Below are 24,234 nucleotides of genomic sequence, written 5' to 3'. Positions count from 1 at the left end.
CCACTACAGCTCTAACTGCTCACTGATCATCCCATCGTGTATGGGGGCAGTAATATAACATCACAGGGATAATACACATACACAGAGTATAAGGGGAGACACTCACCACTACAGCTCTAACTGCTCACTGATCATCCCATCGTGTATGGGGGCAGTAATATAACATCACAGGGATAATACACATACACAGAGTATAAGGGGAGACACTCACCACTACAGCTCTAACTGCTCACTGATCATCCCATCGTGTATGGGGGCAGTAATATAACATCACAGGGATAATACACATACACAGAGTATAAGGGGAGACACTCACCACTACAGCTCTAACTGCTCACTGATCATCCCATCGTGTATGGGGGCAGTAATATAACATCACAGGGATAATACACATACACAGAGTATAAGGGGAGACACTCACCACTACAGCTCTAACTGCTCACTGATCATCCCATCGTGTATGGGGGCAGTAATATAACATCACAGGGATAATACACATACACAGAGTATAAGGGGAGACACTCACCACTACAGCTCTAACTGCTCACTGATCATCCCATCGTGTATGGGGGCAGTAATATAACATCACAGGGATAATACACATACACAGAGTATAAGGGGAGACACTCACCACTACAGCTCTAACTGCTCACTGATCATCCCATCGTGTATGGGGGCAGTAATATAACATCACAGGGATAATACATATACACAGAGTATAAGGGGAGACACTCACCACTACAGCTCTAACTGCTCACTGATCATCCCATCGTGTATGGGGGCAGTAATATAACATCACAGGGATAATACACATACACAGAGTATAAGGGGAGACACTCACCACTACAGCTCTAACTGCTCACTGATCATCCCATCGTGTATGGGGGCAGTAATATAACATCACAGGGATAATACATATACACAGAGTATAAGGGGAGACACTCACCACTACAGCTCTAACTGCTCACTGATCATCCCATCGTGTATGGGGGCAGTAATATAACATCACAGGGATAATACATATACACAGAGTATAAGGGGAGACACTCACCACTACAGCTCTAACTGCTCACTGATCATCCCATCGTGTATGGGGGCAGTAATATAACATCACAGGGATAATACACATACACAGAGTATAAGGGGAGACACTCACCACTACAGCTCTAACTGCTCACTGATCATCCCATCGTGTATGGGGGCAGTAATATAACATCACAGGGATAATACATATACACAGAGTATAAGGGGAGACACTCACCACTACAGCTCTAACTGCTCACTGATCATCCCATCGTGTATGGGGGCAGTAATATAACATCACAGGGATAATACATATACACAGAGTATAAGGGGAGACACTCACCACTACAGCTCTAACTGCTCACTGATCATCCCATCGTGTATGGGGGCAGTAATATAACATCACAGGGATAATACACATACACAGAGTATAAGGGGAGACACTCACCACTACAGCTCTAACTGCTCACTGATCATCCCATCGTGTATGGGGGCAGTAATATAACATCACAGGGATAATACATATACACAGAGTATAAGGGGAGACACTCACCACTACAGCTCTAACTGCTCACTGATCATCCCATCGTGTATGGGGGCAGTAATATAACATCACAGGGATAATACATATACACAGAGTATAAGGGGAGACACTCACCACTACAGCTCTAACTGCTCACTGATCATCCCATCGTGTATGGGGGCAGTAATATAACATCACAGGGATAATACATATACACAGAGTATAAGGGGAGACACTCACCACTACAGCTCTAACTGCTCACTGATCATCCCATCGTGTATGGGGGCAGTAATATAACATCACAGGGATAATACATATACACAGAGTATAAGGGGAGACACTCACCACTACAGCTCTAACTGCTCACTGATCATCCCATCGTGTATGGGGGCAGTAATATAACATCACAGGGATAATACATATACACAGAGTATAAGGGGAGACACTCACCACTACAGCTCTAACTGCTCACTGATCATCCCATCGTGTATGGGGGCAGTAATATAACATCACAGGGATAATACATATACACAGAGTATAAGGGGAGACACTCACCACTACAGCTCTAACTGCTCACTGATCATCCCATCGTGTATGGGGGCAGTAATATAACATCACAGGGATAATACACATACACAGAGTATAAGGGGAGACACTCACCACTACAGCTCTAACTGCTCACTGATCATCCCATCGTGTATGGGGGTAGTAATATAACATCACAGGGATAATACACATACACAGAGTATAAGGGTCAGACACTCACCACTACAGCTCTAACTGCTCACTGATCATCCCATCGTGTATGGGGGCAGTAATATAACATCACAGGGATAATACACATACACAGAGTATAAGGGGAGACACTCACCACTACAGCTCTAACTGCTCACTGATCATCCCATCGTGTATGGGGGCAGTAAGACTCACTGGTTATGTCACTAGGATTCCCTCCTACAGTCTGATCAGCTGCCACATCCAGCAAGGAACAGAGCACAGGCTAATAATGCAACTAGACTGTACTGTACATCTAGTCCATATCCCACACCATATACAGACTGTACTGTGCATCTACACTATATCCCTCACCATATACAGATTGTACTGTACATCTAGTCCATATCCCACACCATATACAGACTGTACTGTACATCTAGACTATATCACACACCATATACAGACTGTACTGTGCACCTAGTCTATATCCACACCATATACAGACCGTACTGTACATTTATACTATATCCAACACCATATACAGACTGTACTGTACATCTAGTCTATATCCCACACAATATACAGACTCTACTGTACATCTAGTCTATATCCCACACAATATACAGACTGTACTGTACATCTAGTCTATATCCCCCACCATATACAGACTGTACTGTACATCTAGTCTATATCCCACACAATATACAGACTCTACTGTACATCTAGTCTATATCCCCCACCATATACAGACTGTACTGTACATCTAGTCTATATCCCACACAATATACAGACTGTACTGTACATCTAGTCTATATCCCCCACCATATACAGACTGTACTGTACATCTAGTCTATATCCCACACAATATACAGACTGTACATCTAAACTATATCCCACACCATATACAGACTGTACTGTGCACCTAGTCTATATCCACACCATATACAGACGGTACTGTGCATCTAGTCTATATCCCCCACCATATACAGACTGTACTGTACATCTAGTCTATATCCCACACCTTATAAAGACGGTACTGTACATCTATACTATATCCCACACCATATACAGACTGTACTGTACATCTATACTATATCCCACACCTTATAAAGACTGTACTGTACATCTAGTCTATATCCCACACCTTATAAAGACTGTACTGTACATCTATACTATATCCCACACCATATACAGATTGTAATGTGCATCTAGTCTATATCCCATACACAGACTGTACTGTACATCTACACTATATCCCTCACCATATACAGACTGTACTGTACATCTAGTCTATATCCCACACCATATACAGACTGTACTGTACATCTAGACTATATCCCACACCATATACAGACTGTACTGTACATCTAGACTATATCACGCACCGTATACAGACTGTAGTGTACATCTAGTCTATACCCCACACCATATACAGACTGTACTGTACATCTACACTATATCCCTCACCATATACAGACTGTACTGTACATCTAGTCTATATCCCCCACCATATACAGACTGTACTGTACATCTAGTCTATATCCCACACCATATACAGACTACTGTGCATCTACACTATATCCCTCACCATATACAGACTGTACTGTACATCTAGTCTATATCCCCCACCATATACAGACTGTACTGTACATCTAGTCTATATCCCACACCATATACAGACTACTGTGCATCTAGTCTATATCCCACACAATATACAGACTGTACATCTAAACTATATCCCACACCATATACAGACTGTACTGTGCATCTATACTATATCCAACACCATACACAGACTGTACTGTACATCTAGACTATATCACACACCATATACAGACTGTACTGTACATCTAGTCTATATCCCACACCATATACAGACCGTACTGTACATTTATACTATATCCAACACCATATACAGACTGTACTGTACATCTAGACTATATCACGCACCGTATACAGACTGTAGTGTACATCTAGTCTATATCCCCCACCATATACAGACTGTACTGTACATCTAGTCTATATCCCCCACCATATACAGACTGTACTGTACATCTAGACTATATCCCACACCATATACAGACTGTACTGTACATCTAGACTATATCACGCACCGTATACAGACTGTAGTGTACATCTAGTCTATACCCCACACCATATACAGACTGTACTGTACATCTACACTATATCCCTCACCATATACAGACTGTACTGTACATCTAGTCTATATCCCCCACCATATACAGACTGTACTGTACATCTAGTCTATATCCCACACCATATACAGACTACTGTGCATCTACACTATATCCCTCACCATATACAGACTGTACTGTACATCTAGTCTATATCCCACACCATATACAGACTACTGTGCATCTAGTCTATATCCCACACAATATACAGACTGTACATCTAAACTATATCCCACACCATATACAGACTGTACTGTGCATCTATACTATATCCAACACCATACACAGACTGTACTGTACATCTAGACTATATCACACACCATATACAGACTGTACTGTACATCTAGTCTATATCCCACACCATATACAGACCGTACTGTACATTTATACTATATCCAACACCATATACAGACTGTACTGTACATCTAGACTATATCACGCACCGTATACAGACTGTAGTGTACATCTAGTCTATATCCCCCACCATATACAGACTGTACTGTACATCTAGTCTATATCCCACACCATATACAGACTACTGTGCATCTAGTCTATACCCCACACCATATACAGACTGTACTGTGCATCTAGTCTATATCCCCCACCATATACAGACTGTACTGTACATCTAGTCTATATCCCACACCATATACAGACTACTGTGCATCTAGTCTATACCCCACACCATATACAGACTGTACTGTGCATCTAGTCTATACCCCACACCATATACAGACGGTACTGTACATCTATACTATATCCCACACCATATACAGACTGTACTGTGCATCTAATCTATATCCCACACCTTATAAAGACGGTACTGTACATCTATACTATATCCCACACCATATACAGACTGTACTGTACATCTATACTATATCACACACCATATACAGACTGTACTGTACATTTATATTATGTTACATCTAGATTTCTAATCTTTTTCTAATGTTATATTTCCTAGGCACATTATATAGACTGTGGATGTCATCACAATGCCTGGGGTAAACCTTGGATAAGTAACCTGCTTCCTGGAGAGCAGCAATCCCAGTGTCAGTAATATTACGGATAACTATTTCACCCCTAGACAAAAAGCCTGAATAGAGACCATAACCTTTCATTATACAAATCCCCACAAGGCGCCAGATCATCTGTAACAATAAAACGGACCAATCCCACTGTCAGAAAGGGAACACACCCCTCTCACTGAGCCAATCCTCAGGTGTCCTGGTCCATAGGATGGGTACAGTTCTGCGGTCCTGCTTCCCATCCCGCCATGCTGCCCATCACCCCTGCCAGAAAGCTTTCTATAGTGGGTGCGCCAGCCCGGCAGGCACCTGTAATGCCCAGTCAGAAGGAGAACGCACTGCTCTTACTGAGCCAACCTTCAGGTGCCATGGTCCATAGGATGGTACAGCTCTGTACCCACCTAACGCTAGCACTGGGGCACCTATCCACGCCGCAATAAAACTCGGGTTCCTACACACAAACCCTTGGGCGTCTACTAACGACACACTAACCCTTGGGTGTCTACTCATCGCTCGGGCGTCTAATTAAAACGCGCTAACCCTCGGGCGCCTGCCCACGACGCGCTAACCCTTGGGCACCTGCCCACGATGCGCTAACCCTCGGGCGCCTGCCCACGACGCGCTAACCCTCGGGTGCCTGCCCACGACGCGCTAACCCTCGGGCGCCTGCCCACGACGCGCTAACCCTCAGGTCTCTCCTGACGGACATTAGGTGCCTTAGCAGATGTGTAGCGGCATTCGTCTGCACGCATTGTGATAACACTTCTGTTGTTACAAATCACAACCTACGTGATGTTACCCCTGTAATACTCGCTCCGGGCCTCCTCTCCCAGCGACACACAAACATATGGCTGCCTCCTCGGTAAGAGACGCACGGAAAGACGCAGCTTCAGGATTTTGATTAATAAATCATAGTTTCCAATTATCCAGTAAGTAGAACAATCTAGGTCACCCTGCCACACACGAGCAGATGAATCCCAGCCAGTCACTCTGCCGCTGGGCAGCTTTACAGCACAATTCCTATGACATGATTTGGCGCTGATCGGCACGGCGCTGATCGGCAGGAAATAAAAGTAGCCTACATTTCATTATATGAAGATTGTGGGATTCCCCAACAGGTCCAAAAACATACATACTGTAGGAAGGTCACCGGGCTACAGCGTGCCTAGGAGATGAATATTAGATTGTAAGCTCCACTCGGGCAGGATCAGATGATGAACAGTGCAGCACATGCTGGCACCATATGAAGACTGAGAAGGGGATATGGAATGTAATTAAACAATTGACATTCCGAGAATCCCCCCCCCCGGCACTGTCACAGCGATGACCCTGTCACTCTGTTTATATCACACCGAATCACTAGAGGAAATTGGGGGGGGGGGGGGGGGGGGGGATCGGACCGACTCCTGAGTCTCCGGCCACACAGATCCCAGCGGCTCGGGGGTTAGACACGCTCCATAAAGCTGCAACCCGGTTACTAAGAGAAGAAAGATGAATTGTTTTTAATTACTTACTAATTGCTGCACTTTCATTTTCACATAGTGGATTTATAGGGGTCTGGCGGAGGAAGTAAGTCATTACTGCTCCCATCAGAACATTAATAGGCTGCATCATGGAGAGCAGCAAGTTTGCCGGGTAATAGTACAATCATAATTGGAGTCCATTCGCCATCACTGTGTATCAGACGCGAGTCACGCCCGGCTCTCATAGTAATGTGCATTTATACAGCAGCTTCAGACACTTTGACAAATGTGATTATTCAAAGAATATGCCCATCTGTCAGCCCCCAGACCACTATATTACACACCGATAACTTGGACAGGAGACATGGAGATCATGGGATAGAGATAACCACAATGGCACTATACTTATAGAGTCCATCTCATCTAGGTTGTAAAACCTCAATAAAAATAGCCCCAAAATAAGAGGCTAATCCACTTACGCACTACCCTTTCTGTGACGTAAAGCTGCCCTTCCACCAGGCGATTCTGACAGGCGATTGTACGATAACGACGTCGTTATCGTGCAATCGCTTGCAAATCGCACATGCATCGTGAATGCATCGGGCATGTTTCGGTCGGAAAGAACGTGCACGCTGGTTGTTTCCGACATCTATCATCGCCCGTACATGCTGGTCACCCTGACGATCCCCTCAGGTTCAGCATGTGCAGGGATGATGGATGTGCCTGGACTGAACGCACATCACTAGATATACAAACGGCAGCACGATTACAATGTCGTCATTGCGCTCTCGTTTCTCCGTCGGCTAGTGGATGGGCACCAAAACTTTTCCTCTAATTTCCCCTGAACCTACCACCCCCCAGTGTCAGTACATGTCCCCTTGTTCTAATACGTCTCTCTTCCTATGTAGAATGTCTCCTTCCTTTACCTTGTTATATCCCTTTATATATATATATATATTAGAACGTTTCTATCATGTCCCCCCCTATCTCTTCTCTGCTCCTAACTATACATAATAAGATCTTTTAGTCTTTCCTGGTACGTTTTGTGGTGTAGACCTTATACTATTTTAGTTGCCCCTCTTTGTACAGTCTCTATGTATTAATTCTATAGATTGTAAGCTTGCGAGCAGGGCCTTCCTACCTATATATCTGTCTGTTATTACCCAGTTTTGTTCTATTAAAGTTTACAATTGTAAAGCGCAACGGAATATGCTGCACTATCTAAGAAACTGTTAATAAATACTGTAGATCATGAATCATTTGTGTTACCCCTCCTGGTGTGTCTGCCCTGTTGCAGACCTTTGTGTCATCTGCAGAAAGCCATAGTTTCCCTTCAGTACCATTTGCAAAGTCACAAATAAAGATATTACAAAGCACTGATCCATGTACAGATCCCTGAGGTTCTCACTGGTAACATTTCCCTCCTGAGACTGCTCTCCGCTTACTACAACTCTGTTTCCTATCCTGCAGCCATGATCTTATCCATGTGAACCCTCCCTCTAGTGTCTAACCCTAACCCCCCTCCCCACGCAGCCTCGCCCTCACCTCCCCATTGTGCCTAACCTTCCCCCATCCCGCAGTCTAACCCTAACCCCCTCCCCACGCAGCCTAGCCCTCACCTCCCCATTGTGCCGAACCTTCCCCCATCCGGCAGTCTAACCCTAACCCCCCTCCCCACGCAGCCTAGCCCTCACCTCCCCATTGTGCCTAACCTTCCCCCATCCCGCAGTCTAACCCTAACCCCCCTCCCCACGCAGCCTAGCCCTCACCTCCCCATTGTGCCGAACCTTCCCCCATCCCGCAGTCTAACCCCCCTCCCCACGCAGCCTCGCCCTCACCTCCCCATTCATTGTGCCTAACCTTCCCCCATCCCGCAGTCTAACCCTAACCCCCTCCCCACGCAGCCTAGCCCTCACCTCCCCATTGTGCCGAAACTTATCCCATCCCGCAGTCTAACCCTAACCCCCCTCCCCACGCAGCCTAGCCCTCACCTCCCCATTGTGCCGAACCTTCCCCCATCCCGCAGTTTAACCCTAACCCCCCCCCTCCCCACGCAGCCTAGCCCTCACCTCCCCATTGTGCCAAACCTTCCCCCATCCCGCAGTCTAACCCTAACCCCCCCTCCCCACGCAGCCTAGCCCTCACCTCCCCATTGTGCCAAACCTTCCCCCATCCCGCAGTCTAACCCTAACCCCCCCCTCCCCACGCAGCCTAGCCCTCACCTCCCCATTGTGCCGAACCTTCCCCCATCCCGCAGTCTAACCCTAACCCCCCCTCCCCACGCAGCCTAGCCCTCACCTCCCCATTGTGCCGAACCTTCCCCCATCCCGCAGTCTAACCCTAATGTCAACAATCGGACAACGTTGCAGATTTTAACATTGTCAAAATCATAACTATACGGTCATTCACTATGTGGACCGCTCTGCACTCTGTTATACACTATAGACCTCTCTATACTGTCTGTCATACACTATAGACCTCTCTATACTGTCTGTCATACACTATAGACCTCTCTCTATACTGTCGGTCATACACTATAGACCTCTCTCTATACTGTCGGTCATACACTATAGACCTCTCTCTATACTGTCGGTCATACACTATAGATTGCTCTATGCTGTCGGTCATTCACTATAGATTGCTCTATGCTGTCTGTCATACACTATAGATTGCTCTATGCTGTCGGTCATACACTATAGATTGCTCTATGCTGTCTGTGATACACTATAGATTGCTCTATGCTGTCTGTGATACACTATAGATTGCTCTATGCTGTCTGTGATACACTATAGTTTGCTCTATGCTGTCGGTCATACACTATAGATTGCTCTATGCTGCCGGTCATACACTATAGATTGCTCTATGCTGTCGGTCATACACTATAGATTGCTCTATGCTGTCGGTCATACACTATAGATTGCTCTATGCTGTCTGTGATACACTATAGATTGCTCTATGCTGCCGGTCATACACTATAGATTGCTCTATGCTGCCGGTCATACACTATAGATTGCTCTATGCTGTCTGTGATACACTATAGATTGCTCTATGCTGTCGGTGATACACTATAGTTTGCTCTATGCTGTCGGTCATACACTATAGATTGCTCTATGCTGCCGGTCATACACTATAGATTGCTCTATGCTGTCTGTGATACACTATAGATTGCTCTATGCTGTCTGTGATACACTATAGATTGCTCTATGCTGTCTGTGATACACTATAGTTTGCTCTATGCTGTCGGTCATACACTATAGATTGCTCTATGCTGCCGGTCATACACTATAGATTGCTCTATGCTGTCTGTGATACACTATAGATTGCTCTATGCTGTTAGACCTTTGTATTAGTAGTGTCCATTTCCCACAGTGTGTGATGATATGAAGTGATCATTATACAGAGATGCTGGTAGAATGTATAGGGCTACATATGTCTCTTCTCCTCTGTGGCATCACCCACACACGATGTGCCGGCAGCTGGTGTTTTTCAGCCCGGCATTGGTACAATCTGCAGCCGAGTATAGTATTAACTCTCTCCTGCCCAGGCCATCTATACACTGATCTGATGTCTCGCATCATATGTACATTAATGAGACGTAGTCATTAGGTCGACAATTACAATGGCAACATCACGTTGACAGTTATGACCATGCGGACATATATCACCTGTATGGTCTCTAGTGTATAACAGACAGTATAGAGAGGTCTATAGTGTATAACAGACAGTATAGAGGGTTCTCTAGTGTATAACGGACAGTAAAGAGAGGTCTCTAGTGTATAACAGACAGTATAGAGAGGTCTCTGGTGTATAACAGACAGTATAGAGAGGTCTATAGTGTATAACGGAAAGTATAGACGGTTCTCTAGAGTATAACGGACAGTATAGAGGGGTCTCTAGTGTATAACAGACAGTATAGAGGGTTCTCTAGTGTATAACAGACAGTATAGAGGGTTCTCTAGTGTATAACAGACAGTATAGAGAGGTCTCTAGTGTATAACAGGCAGTATAGAGAGGTCTCTAGTGTATAACAGACAGTATAGAGAGGTCTATAGTGTATAACAGTATAGAGGTCTCTAGTGTATAACAGACAGTATAGAGAGGTCTATAGTGTATAACAGACAGTATAGAGGGGTCTCTAGTGTATAACGGACAGTAAAGAGAGGTCTCTAGTGTATAACAGACAGTATAGAGGGTTCTCTAGTGTATAACGGACAGTAAAGAGAGGTCTCTAGTGTATAACAGACAGTATAGAGGGTTCTCTAGTGTATAACAGACAGTAAAGAGAGGTCTCTAGTGTATAACAGACAGTATAGAGAGGTCTCTAGTGTATAACAGACAGTATAGAGAGGTCTATAGTGTATAACGGAAAGTATAGAGGGTTCTCTAGAGTATAACGGACAGTATAGAGGGGTCTCTAGTGTATAACAGACAGTATAGAGGGTTCTCTAGTGTATAACAGACAGTATAGAGAGGTCTCTAGTGTATAACAGGCAGTATAGAGAGGTCTCTAGTGTATAACAGGCAGTATAGAGAGGTCTCTAGTGTATAACAGGCAGTATAGAGAGGTCTATAGTGTATAACAGTATAGAGAGGTCTATAGTGTATAACACAGAATAGAGAGGTCTATAGTGTATAACAGTATAGAGAGGTCTATAGTGTATAACAGACAGTATAGAGAGGTCTCTAGTGTATAACAGGCAGTATAGAGAGGTCTCTAGTGTATAACAGGCAGTATAGAGAGGTCTATAGTGTATAACAGTATAGAGAGGTCTATAGTGTATAACAGTATAGAGAGGTCTATAGTGTATAACAGACAGTATAGAGGGTTCTCTAGTGTATAACAGACAGTAAAGAGAGGTCTCTAGTGTATAACAGACAGTATAGAGAGGTCTCTAGTGTATAACAGACAGTATAGAGAGGTCTATAGTGTATAACGGAAAGTATAGAGGGTTCTCTAGAGTATAACGGACAGTATAGAGGGGTCTCTAGAGTATAACGGACAGTATAGAGGGGTCTCTAGTGTATAACAGACAGTATAGAGGGTTCTCTAGTGTATAACAGACAGTATAGAGAGGTCTCTAGTGTATAACAGGCAGTATAGAGAGGTCTCTAGTGTATAACAGGCAGTATAGAGAGGTCTCTAGTGTATAACACAGTATAGAGAGGTCTATAGTGTATAACAGTATAGAGAGGTCTATAGTGTATAACACAGAATAGAGAGGTCTATAGTGTATAACAGTATAGAGAGGTCTATAGTGTATAACAGACAGTATAGAGAGGTCTCTAGTGTATAACAGGCAGTATAGAGAGGTCTCTAGTGTATAACAGGCAGTATAGAGAGGTCTATAGTGTATAACAGTATAGAGAGGTCTATAGTGTATAACAGACAGTATAGAGAGGTCTCTAGTGTATAACAGGCAGTATAGAGAGTTCTATAGTGTATAACAGACAGTATAGAGAGGTCTATAGTGTATAACAGTATAGAGGGTTCTCTAGTGTATAACAGACAGTATAGAGAGGTCTCTAGTGTATAACAGGCAGTATAGAGAGGTCTCTAGTGTATAACAGGCAGTATAGAGAGGTCTCTAGTGTATAACACAGTATAGAGAGGTCTATAGTGTATAACAGTATAGAGAGGTCTATAGTGTATAACACAGAATAGAGAGGTCTATAGTGTATAACAGTATAGAGAGGTCTATAGTGTATAACAGACAGTATAGAGAGGTCTATAGTGTATAACAGACAGTATAGAGAGGTCTCTAGTGTATAACAGGCAGTATAGAGAGGTCTATAGTGTATAACAGTATAGAGAGGTCTATAGTGTATAACAGACAGTATAGAGAGGTCTCTAGTGTATAACAGGCAGTATAGAGAGTTCTATAGTGTATAACAGACAGTATAGAGGGTTCTCTAGTGTATAACGGACAGTAAAGAGAGGTCTCTAGTGTATAACAGACAGTATAGAGGGTTCTCTAGTGTATAACAGACAGTAAAGAGAGGTCTCTAGTGTATAACAGACAGTATAGAGAGGTCTCTAGTGTATAACAGACAGTATAGAGAGGTCTATAGTGTATAACGGAAAGTATAGAGGGTTCTCTAGAGTATAACGGACAGTATAGAGGGGTCTCTAGTGTATAACAGACAGTATAGAGGGTTCTCTAGTGTATAACAGACAGTATAGAGAGGTCTCTAGTGTATAACAGGCAGTATAGAGAGGTCTCTAGTGTATAACAGGCAGTATAGAGAGGTCTATAGTGTATAACAGGCAGTATAGAGAGGTCTATAGTGTATAACAGTATAGAGAGGTCTATAGTGTATAACAGTATAGAGAGGTCTATAGTGTATAACAGTATAGAGAGGTCTATAGTGTATAACAGTATAGAGAGGTCTATAGTGTATAACAGACAGTATAGAGGGTTCTCTAGTGTATAACAGACAGTATAGAGAGTTCTATAGTGTATAACAGACAGTATAGAGAGGTCTATAGTGTATAACAGGCAGTATAGAGAGGTCTATAGTGTATAACAGACAGTATAGAGGGTTCTCTAGTGTATAACAGACAGTATAGAGAGTTCTATAGTGTATAACAGGCAGTATAGAGAGGTCTCTAGTGTATAACAGGCAGTATAGAGAGGTCTCTAGTGTATAACACAGTATAGAGAGGTCTATAGTGTATAACAGTATAGAGAGGTCTATAGTGTATAACACAGAATAGAGAGGTCTATAGTGTATAACAGTATAGAGAGGTCTATAGTGTATAACAGACAGTATAGAGAGGTCTATAGTGTATAACGGAAAGTATAGAGGGTTCTCTAGAGTATAACGGACAGTATAGAGGGGTCTCTAGAGTATAACGGACAGTATAGAGGGGTCTCTAGTGTATAACAGACAGTATAGAGGGTTCTCTAGTGTATAACAGACAGTATAGAGAGGTCTCTAGTGTATAACAGGCAGTATAGAGAGGTCTCTAGTGTATAACAGGCAGTATAGAGAGGTCTCTAGTGTATAACACAGTATAGAGAGGTCTATAGTGTATAACAGTATAGAGAGGTCTATAGTGTATAACACAGAATAGAGAGGTCTATAGTGTATAACAGTATAGAGAGGTCTATAGTGTATAACAGACAGTATAGAGAGGTCTCTAGTGTATAACAGGCAGTATAGAGAGGTCTCTAGTGTATAACAGGCAGTATAGAGAGGTCTATAGTGTATAACAGTATAGAGAGGTCTATAGTGTATAACAGACAGTATAGAGAGGTCTCTAGTGTATAACAGGCAGTATAGAGAGTTCTATAGTGTATAACAGACAGTATAGAGAGGTCTATAGTGTATAACAGTATAGAGGGTTCTCTAGTGTATAACAGACAGTATAGAGAGGTCTCTAGTGTATAACAGGCAGTATAGAGAGGTCTCTAGTGTATAACAGGCAGTATAGAGAGGTCTCTAGTGTATAACACAGTATAGAGAGGTCTATAGTGTATAACAGTATAGAGAGGTCTATAGTGTATAACACAGAATAGAGAGGTCTATAGTGTATAACAGTATAGAGAGGTCTATAGTGTATAACAGACAGTATAGAGAGGTCTATAGTGTATAACAGACAGTATAGAGAGGTCTCTAGTGTATAACAGGCAGTATAGAGAGGTCTATAGTGTATAACAGTATAGAGAGGTCTATAGTGTATAACAGACAGTATAGAGAGGTCTCTAGTGTATAACAGGCAGTATAGAGAGTTCTATAGTGTATAACAGACAGTATAGAGGGTTCTCTAGTGTATAACGGACAGTAAAGAGAGGTCTCTAGTGTATAACAGACAGTATAGAGGGTTCTCTAGTGTATAACAGACAGTAAAGAGAGGTCTCTAGTGTATAACAGACAGTATAGAGAGGTCTCTAGTGTATAACAGACAGTATAGAGAGGTCTATAGTGTATAACGGAAAGTATAGAGGGTTCTCTAGAGTATAACGGACAGTATAGAGGGGTCTCTAGTGTATAACAGACAGTATAGAGGGTTCTCTAGTGTATAACAGACAGTATAGAGAGGTCTCTAGTGTATAACAGGCAGTATAGAGAGGTCTCTAGTGTATAACAGGCAGTATAGAGAGGTCTATAGTGTATAACAGGCAGTATAGAGAGGTCTATAGTGTATAACAGTATAGAGAGGTCTATAGTGTATAACAGTATAGAGAGGTCTATAGTGTATAACAGTATAGAGAGGTCTATAGTGTATAACAGTATAGAGAGGTCTATAGTGTATAACAGACAGTATAGAGGGTTCTCTAGTGTATAACAGACAGTATAGAGAGTTCTATAGTGTATAACAGACAGTATAGAGAGGTCTATAGTGTATAACAGGCAGTATAGAGAGGTCTATAGTGTATAACAGACAGTATAGAGGGTTCTCTAGTGTATAACAGACAGTATAGAGAGTTCTATAGTGTATAACAGGCAGTATAGAGAGGTCTCTAGTGTATAACAGGCAGTATAGAGAGGTCTCTAGTGTATAACACAGTATAGAGAGGTCTATAGTGTATAACAGTATAGAGAGGTCTATAGTGTATAACACAGAATAGAGAGGTCTATAGTGTATAACAGTATAGAGAGGTCTATAGTGTATAACAGACAGTATAGAGAGGTCTCTAGTGTATAACAGGCAGTATAGAGAGGTCTCTAGTGTATAACAGTATAGAGAGGTCTATAGTGTATAACAGACAGTATAGAGAGGTCTCTAGTGTATAACAGGCAGTATAGAGAGTTCTATAGTGTATAACAGACAGTATAGAGAGGTCTATAGTGTATAACAGTATAGAGGGTTCTCTAGTGTATAACAGACAGTATAGAGAGGTCTCTAGTGTATAACAGGCAGTATAGAGAGGTCTCTAGTGTATAACAGGCAGTATAGAGAGGTCTCTAGTGTATAACACAGTATAGAGAGGTCTATAGTGTATAACAGTATAGAGAGGTCTATAGTGTATAACACAGAATAGAGAGGTCTATAGTGTATAACAGTATAGAGAGGTCTATAGTGTATAACAGACAGTATAGAGAGGTCTATAGTGTATAACAGACAGTATAGAGAGGTCTCTAGTGTATAACAGGCAGTATAGAGAGGTCTATAGTGTATAACAGTATAGAGAGGTCTATAGTGTATAACAGACAGTATAGAGAGGTCTCTAGTGTATAACAGGCAGTATAGAGAGTTCTATAGTGTATAACAGACAGTATAGAGAGGTCTATAGTGTATAACAGGCAGTATAGAGAGGTCTATAGTGTATAACAGTATAGAGAGGTCTATAGTGTATAACAGTATAGAGAGGTCTATAGTGTATAACAGTATAGAGAGGTCTATAGTGTATAACAGTATAGAGAGGTCTATAGTGTATAACAGACAGTATAGAGGGTTCTCTAGTGTATAACAGACAGTATAGAGAGTTCTATAGTGTATAACAGACAGTATAGAGAGGTCTATAGTGTATAACAGGCAGTATAGAGAGGTCTATAGTGCATAACAGGCAGTATAGAGAGGTCTATAGTGTATAACAGTATAGAGAGGTCTATAGTGTATAACACAGAATAGAGAGGTCTATAGTGTATAACAGTATAGAGAGGTCTATAGTGTATAACAGACAGTATAGAGAGGTCTCTAGTGTATAACAGGCAGTATAGAGAGGTCTCTAGTGTATAACAGTATAGAGAGGTCTATAGTGTATAACAGACAGTATAGAGAGGTCTCTAGTGTATAACAGGCAGTATAGAGAGGTCTCTAGTGTATAACAGGCAGTATAGAGAGGTCTATAGTGTATAACAGTATAGAGAGGTCTCTAGTGTATAACAGACAGTATAGAGAGGTCTATAGTGTATAACAGGCAGTATAGAGAGGTCTATAGTGTATAACAGTATAGAGAGGTCTATAGTGTATAACAGTATAGAGAGGTCTATAGTGTATAACAGACAGTATAGAGGGTTCTCTAGTGTATAACAGACAGTATAGAGAGTTCTATAGTGTATAACAGACAGTATAGAGAGGTCTATAGTGTATAACAGGCAGTATAGAGAGGTCTATAGTGTATAACAGTATAGAGAGGTCTATAGTGTATAACAGTATAGAGGTCTATAGTGTATAACAGACAGTATAGAGAGGTCTATAGTGTATAACAGGCAGTATAGAGAGTTCTATAGTGTATAACAGGCAGTATAGTGAGGTCTCTAGTGTATAACAGACAGTATAGAGAGGTCTCTAGTGTATAACAGGCAGTATAGAGGGGTCTCTAGTGTATAACAGGCAGTATAGAGAGGTCTCTAGTGTATAACAGGCAGTATAGAGAGGTCTATAGTGTATAACAGATAGTATAGAGAGGTCTCTAGTGTATAACAGACAGTATAGAGGGTTCTCTAGTGTATAACAGACAGTATAGAGAGGTCTATAGTGTATAACACTCAGTATAGAGAGGTCTATAGTGTATAACAGTATAGAGAGGTCTATAGTGTATAACACAGTATAGAGAGGTCTATAGTGTATAACAGACAGTATAGAGAGGTCTATAGTGTATAACAGACAGTATAGAGAGGTCTATAGTGTATAACAGTATAGAGGTCTATAGTGTATAACAGACAGTATAGAGAGGTCTATAGTGTATAACAGGCAGTATAGAGAGGTCTCTAGTGTATAACAGGCAGTATAGAGAGTTCTATAGTGTATAACAGACAGTATAGAGAGGTCTCTAGTGTATAACAGACAGTATAGAGAGTTCTATAGTGTATAACAGACAGTATAGAGAGGTCTATAGTGTATAACAGACAGTATAGAGAGGTCTATAGTGTATAACAGACAGTATAGAGAGGTCTATAGTGTATAACAGGCAGTATAGAGAGGTCTATAGTGTATAACAGTATAGAGAGGTCTATAGTGTATAACAGACAGTATAGAGAGGTCTATAGTGTATAACAGTATAGAGGTCTATAGTGTATAACAGACAGTATAGAGAGGTCTATAGTGTATAACAGGCAGTATAGAGAGGTCTATAGTGTATAACAGTACAGAGAGGTCTATAGTATATAACAGACAGTATAGAGAGGTCCATAGTGTATAACAGACAGTATAGAGAGGTCTATAGTGTATAACATAGCATTTTGTATTTTCTCTATATTACACTAGCAGAAGATACTGAGCACAGCTAGTGAGTGACGTTATTGGACAGATTCGAATCCTTACAGCTTTAAAATGAAGATGACAAAACATTCCCTGGAAATGGTTTAGGTGTCTGTATGATGTATAGTCTCCTCTCCAGGTACCAGTATACTAACTCACACTAAGCTGGCGACACACTAAACGATGTGTGTACCCAGCTATGCGATAGACAACTGCGCGGGCGATGGGCTGACATAACGGACATGGCCAGTACAAATTGGACGATCCGGTACTCGATATGACGGAACCAGCCGCATCCCGCTGCATGTGGTCGTCAGTCGCATTGACAGATTGAGCCGCATGTAGGGCCGATTTGACGAAGCGACTGGCGACCAGACGGGAGCACGCATGACCCAACACAGTGGGTACACATTAGCCGACTGACGATACCTCGGCCCGATACGTCGGATCTGGCGAAATATCGTCTAATGTGTACCCACCTTAAAAGAGGCAGGCTCCCACACAGGTACCCCTCAGTAACCCAGCTATCCTGTCACCAAACTAATCTACCCCTCAGTAACCCGGCTATCCTGTCACCAGACGAATCTACCCCTCAGTAACCCTGCTATCCTATCACCAGACTAATCTACCCCTCAGTAACCCGGCTATCCTGTCACCGGACGAATCTACCCCTCAGTAACCCGGCTATCCTGTCACCAGACTAATCTACCCCTCAGTAACCCGGCTATCCTGTCACCAGACTAATCTACCCCTCAGTAACCCGGCTATCCTGTCACCAGACTAATCTACCCCTCAGTAACCCGGCTATGCGGTCACCAGACTAATCTACCCCTCAGTAACCCGGCTATCCTGTCACCAGACTATTCTACCCCTCAGTAACCCGGCTATCCTGTCACCAGACTAATCTACCTCTCAGTGACCCGGCTATCCTGTCACCAGACTAATCTACCTCTCAGTGACCCGGATATCCTGTCACCAGACGAATCTACCCCTCAGTAACCCGGCTATCCTGTCACCAGACTAATCTACCCCTCAGTAACCCGGCTATCCTATCACTAGACTAATCTACCCCTCAGTAACCCGGCTATCCTGTCACTAGACTAATCTACCCCTCAGTAACCCGGCTATCCAGTCACCAGACTAATCTACCCCTCAGTAACCCGGCTATCCTGTCACCAGACTAATCTACCCCTCAGTAACCCGGCTATCCTGTCACTAGACTAATCTACCTCTCAGTAACCCGGCTATCCTGGGAAGAAATTTGTATGGGCACTGGAAGTGAGGCGTGTTAGAAGTAGGGGTCAGCGGGTTCGGTTCTACTCGGTTCTGTTCGGATTTAAAAACCGAATCTTATTGGCTATCCAAAACTCATGACAGCTGATAGCCAATAAGATTCGGTTTTTAAATCCGACGGGACAGAGTAGAACCAAACCCGCTCATCCCCAAGACTTCTGTAAAACCACGGGAGGTGAGGCGGGTTAGAGGACATCTGTAAGGGCACGGGAGGTGAGGAGGGTTGGAAGACAGCTGTAAGGGCACGGGAGGTGAAGCGGGGGTAGAAGACAGCTATAAGGGCACGGGAGGTGAAGCGGGGGTAGAAGACAGCTGTAAGGGCACTGGAGGTGAGGACCGGGTAGAAGACAGCTGTAAGGGCACTGGAGGTGAGGACCGGGTAGAAGACAGCTGTAAGAGCGAGGGAGGTGAGGCGGGTTGGAAGACAGCTGTAAGGGCAAGGGAGGTGAGGAGGGTTGGAAGACAGCTGTAAGGGCAAGGGAGGTGAGGAGGGTTGGAAGACAGCTGTAAGGGCAAGGGAGGTTAGGAGGGTTGGAAGACAGCTGTAAGGGCAAGGGAGGTGAGGAGGGTTGGAAGACAGCTGTAAGGGCACGGAAGGTGAGGAGGGTTGGAAGACATCTGTAAGGGCACGGGAGGTGAGCCAGGGGTAGAAGACAGCTGTAAGGGCACGGGAGGTGAGGCAGGGTGGAAGACACCTGTAAGGGCACGGGAGGTGAGGCGGGTTGGAAGACAGCTGTAAGGGCACGGGAGGTGAAGCGGGGGTAGAAGACAGCTGTAAGGGCACGGGAGGTGAAGCGGGGGTAGAAAGACAGCTGTAAGGGCACGGGAGGTGAGGACCGGGTAGAAGACAGCTGTAAGGGCGCGGGAGGTGAGGCGGGTTGGAAGACAGCTGTAAGGGCAAGGGAGGTGAGGAGGGTTGGAAGACAGCTGTAAGGGCAAGGGAGGTGAGCCAGGGGTAGAAGACAGCTGTAAGGGCACGGGAGGTGAGGCAGGGTGGAAGACACCTGTAAGGGCACGGGAGGTGAGGCGGGTTGGAAGACAGCTGTAAGGGCACGGGAGGTGAAGCGGGGGTAGAAGACAGCTGTAAGGGCACGGGAGGTGAAGCGGGGGTAGAAGACAGCTGTAAGGGCACGGGAGGTGAAGCGGGGGTAGAAGACAGCTGTAAGGGCACGGGAGGTGAGGACCGGGTAGAAGACAGCTGTAAGGGCGAGGGAGGTGAGGCGGGTTGGAAGACAGCTGTAAGGGCAAGGGAGGTGAGGAGGGTTGGAAGACAGCTGTAAGGGCAAGGGAGGTGAGGAGGGTTGGAAGACAGCTGTAAGGGCACGGAAGGTGAGGAGGGTTGGAAGACATCTGTAAGGGCACGGGAGGTGAGCCGGGGGTAGAAGACAGCTGTAAGGGCACGGGAGGTGAGGCAGGGTGGAAGACAGCTGTAAGGGCACGGAAAGGTGAGGTGGGTTGGAAGACAGCTGTAAGGGCACGGCAGGTGAGGCGGGTTGGAGGACAGCTGTAAGGGCACGGGAGGTGAGGCGGGTTGGTAGACAGGTCAATAAACTTCTTAAATTTTAAGTTCCACTCTGCAGACTCCCTACAACCTAAGGTCACCTGCTCCATTTGTTTATGCCCTTTCCTGGACATTCAAATGGTTTTATGCCATACTAAGGGTATAAGTAAATACAATTATGTAGCCCCACGATCCCATCCACTGGAAACAAACATGATGACTCCCACAGCATGAGAAAAACTGCATATATGCAGCGAGCTGTGTAAAAGGTATTATGTAACTGTTGCTCACATTGAAGAACCTGAAACGACAGCGATTGCAGAGCCAGGTCCCAAATATAACCATTAACCCTCTATCCACAGACACTGCATGCATCACAAGCCAGGCAGGAATGAAACGGCCAACACACTGACAGCAGCCGTCTGTATATCCGATTGTCCTAATTACAGGTAACCACACAACACTCATATTACTGTACTGATTAATACAATATATCCATACCATACACAGTCTAGCATCTCCGCATCATCACTTACCAAACGGAGAGGAAAGGTTCTGGAACACGGCTCAGCTGAATGAGAGATCCTGCCGCGTCTGAGCAGAATTCAATGTACAGGCATGAGAAGTGAGCATGCTCCCTGTGTACATGGGAGTTATCCCAGCACCTGCCACTCATGTAACTCGCCCATTATACAGCACTTATAATGTGCAATGGACGTGTAGGGAATGTATAATGGGGGAGTTACATGTTACATCAGAGTATAATACGTAACAGGAATGTAATATGTAACTACCCCATCACACATGCCTTACACTCCTATTACTCATTATACACTAATGTAACATGTAACTCCCCCATTATACATGCCTTACACTCCTATTACTCATTATACACTGATGTAACATGTAACTCACCCATTATACATGCCTTACACTCCTATTACTCATTATACACTGATGTAACATGTAACTCCCCCATTACACATGCCTTACACTCCTATTACTCATTATACACTGATGTAACATGTAACTCCCCCATCACACATGCCTTACACTCCTATTACTCATCATACACTGATGTAACATGTAACTCACCCATTATACATGCCTTACACTCCTATTACTCATCATACACTGATGTAACATGTAACTCACCCATTATACATGCCTTACACTCCTATTACTCATCATACACTAATGTAACTCCCCCATTATACATGCCTTACACTCCTATTACTCATCATACACTAATGTAACTCCCCCATTATACATGCCTTACACTCCTATTACTCATCATACACTAATGTAACTCCCCCATTATACATGCCTTACACTCCTATTACTCATCATACACTAATGTAACTCCCCCATTATACATGCCTTACACTCCTATTACTCATCATACACTAATGTAACTCCCCCATTATACATGCCTTACACTCCTATTACTCATTATACACTAATGTAACATGTAACTCCCCCATTATACATGCCTTACACTCCTATTACTCATTATACACTGATGTAACATGTAACTACCCCATTACACATGCCTTACACTCCTATTACTCATTATACACTGATGTAACATGTAACTCCCCCATTACACATGCCTTACACTCCTATTACTCATTATACACTGATGTAACATGTAACTCCCCCATCACACATGCCTTACACTCCTATTACTCATCATACACTGATGTAACATGTAACTCACCCATTATACATGCCTTACACTCCTATTACTCATCATACACTAATGTAACTCCCCCATTATACATGCCTTACACTCCTATTACTCATCATACACTAATGTAACTCCCCCATTATACATGCCTTACACTCCTATTACTCATTATACACTGATGTAACATGTAACTCCCCCATTACACATGCCTTACACTCCTATTACTCATTATACACTGATGTAACATGTAACTACCCCATCACACATGCCTTACACTCCTATTACTCATCATACACTGATGTAACATGTAACTCCCCCATCACACATGCCTTACACTCCTATTACTCATCATACACTAATGTAACATGTAACTCCCCCATTATACATGCCTTACACTCCTATTACTTATTATACACTGATGTAACATGTAACTCCCACATCACACGTCTTACACTCCTATTACTCATCATACACTGATGTAACATGTAACTCCCCCATTACACATGCCTTACACTCCTATTACTCATCATACACTAATGTAACTCCCCCATTATACATGCCTTAAACTCCTATTACTCATCATACACTGATGTAACATGTAACTACCCCATCACACATGCCTTACACTCCTATTACTCATCATACACTGATGTAACATGTAACTCACCCATTATACATGCCTTACACTCCTATTACTCATCATACACTAATGTAACTCCCCCATTATACATGCCTTACACTCCTATTACTCATCATACACTAATGTAACTCCCCCATTATACATGCCTTACACTCCTATTACTCATCATACACTAATGTAACTCCCCCATTACACATGCCTTACACTCCTATTACTCATCATACACTAATGTAACATGTAACTCCCCCATTATACATGCCTTACACTCCTATTACTTATTATACACTGATGTAACATGTAACTCCCACATCACACGTCTTACACTCCTATTACTCATCATACACTGATGTAACATGTAACTCCCCCATTACACATGCCTTACACTCCTATTACTCATCATACACTAATGTAACTCCCCCATTATACATGCCTTAAACTCCTATTACTCATCATACACTGATGTAACATGTAACTACCCCATCACACATGCCTTACACTCCTATTACTCATCATACACTGATGTAACATGTAACTACCCCATCACACATGCCTTACACTCCTATTACTCATCATACACTGATGTAACATGTAACTCCCCCATTATACATGCCTTACACTCCTATTACTTATTATACACTGATGTAACATGTAACTACCCCATTACACATGCCTTACACTTCTATTACTCATTATACACTGATGTAACATGTAACTCCCCCATTATACATGCCTTACACTTCTATTACTCATTATACACTGATGTAACATGTAACTCCCCCATTATACATGCCTTACACTCCTATTACTCATTATACACTGATGTAACATGTAACTACCCCATTACACATGCCTTACACTCCTATTACTCATCATACACTGATGTAACATGTAACTACCCCATTACACATGCCTTACACTCCTATTACTCATTATACACTGATGTAACATGTAACTCCCCCATTACACATGCCTTACACTCCTATTACTCATCATACACTGATGTAACATG

The 24,234-nt window shown here is 43.1% G+C and overlaps 1 protein-coding gene across 8 annotated transcripts in view; it reads right to left on the bottom strand.

The window, feature by feature from the left end:
• PLEKHA5 (pleckstrin homology domain containing A5) overlaps positions 1-24,234 on the bottom strand; it is a 236,992-nt gene that overhangs the window by 153,612 nt on the left and 59,146 nt on the right. The window contains exon 1 of one of the 8 annotated variants that reach the window (XM_088457179.1): positions 21,432-21,495. The exons of the other annotated variants lie outside the window; for them this stretch is intronic. The gene's annotated coding sequence lies outside the window, so the exon portion shown is untranslated. Of the gene's footprint in view, positions 1-21,431; positions 21,496-24,234 lie in introns of those variants that run through there. 8 annotated transcript variants of the gene reach the window in all.

The sequence above is a fragment of the Taudactylus pleione genome, unplaced genomic scaffold, assembly GCF_031769625.1.
Source record: "Taudactylus pleione unplaced genomic scaffold, aTauple2 ptg000743l, whole genome shotgun sequence".
Taxonomy (NCBI): Eukaryota; Metazoa; Chordata; class Amphibia; order Anura; family Myobatrachidae; genus Taudactylus; species Taudactylus pleione.
Note: the sequence above shows the minus strand (reverse complement) of the source record. Positions and strands in the feature narration are given on the sequence as shown.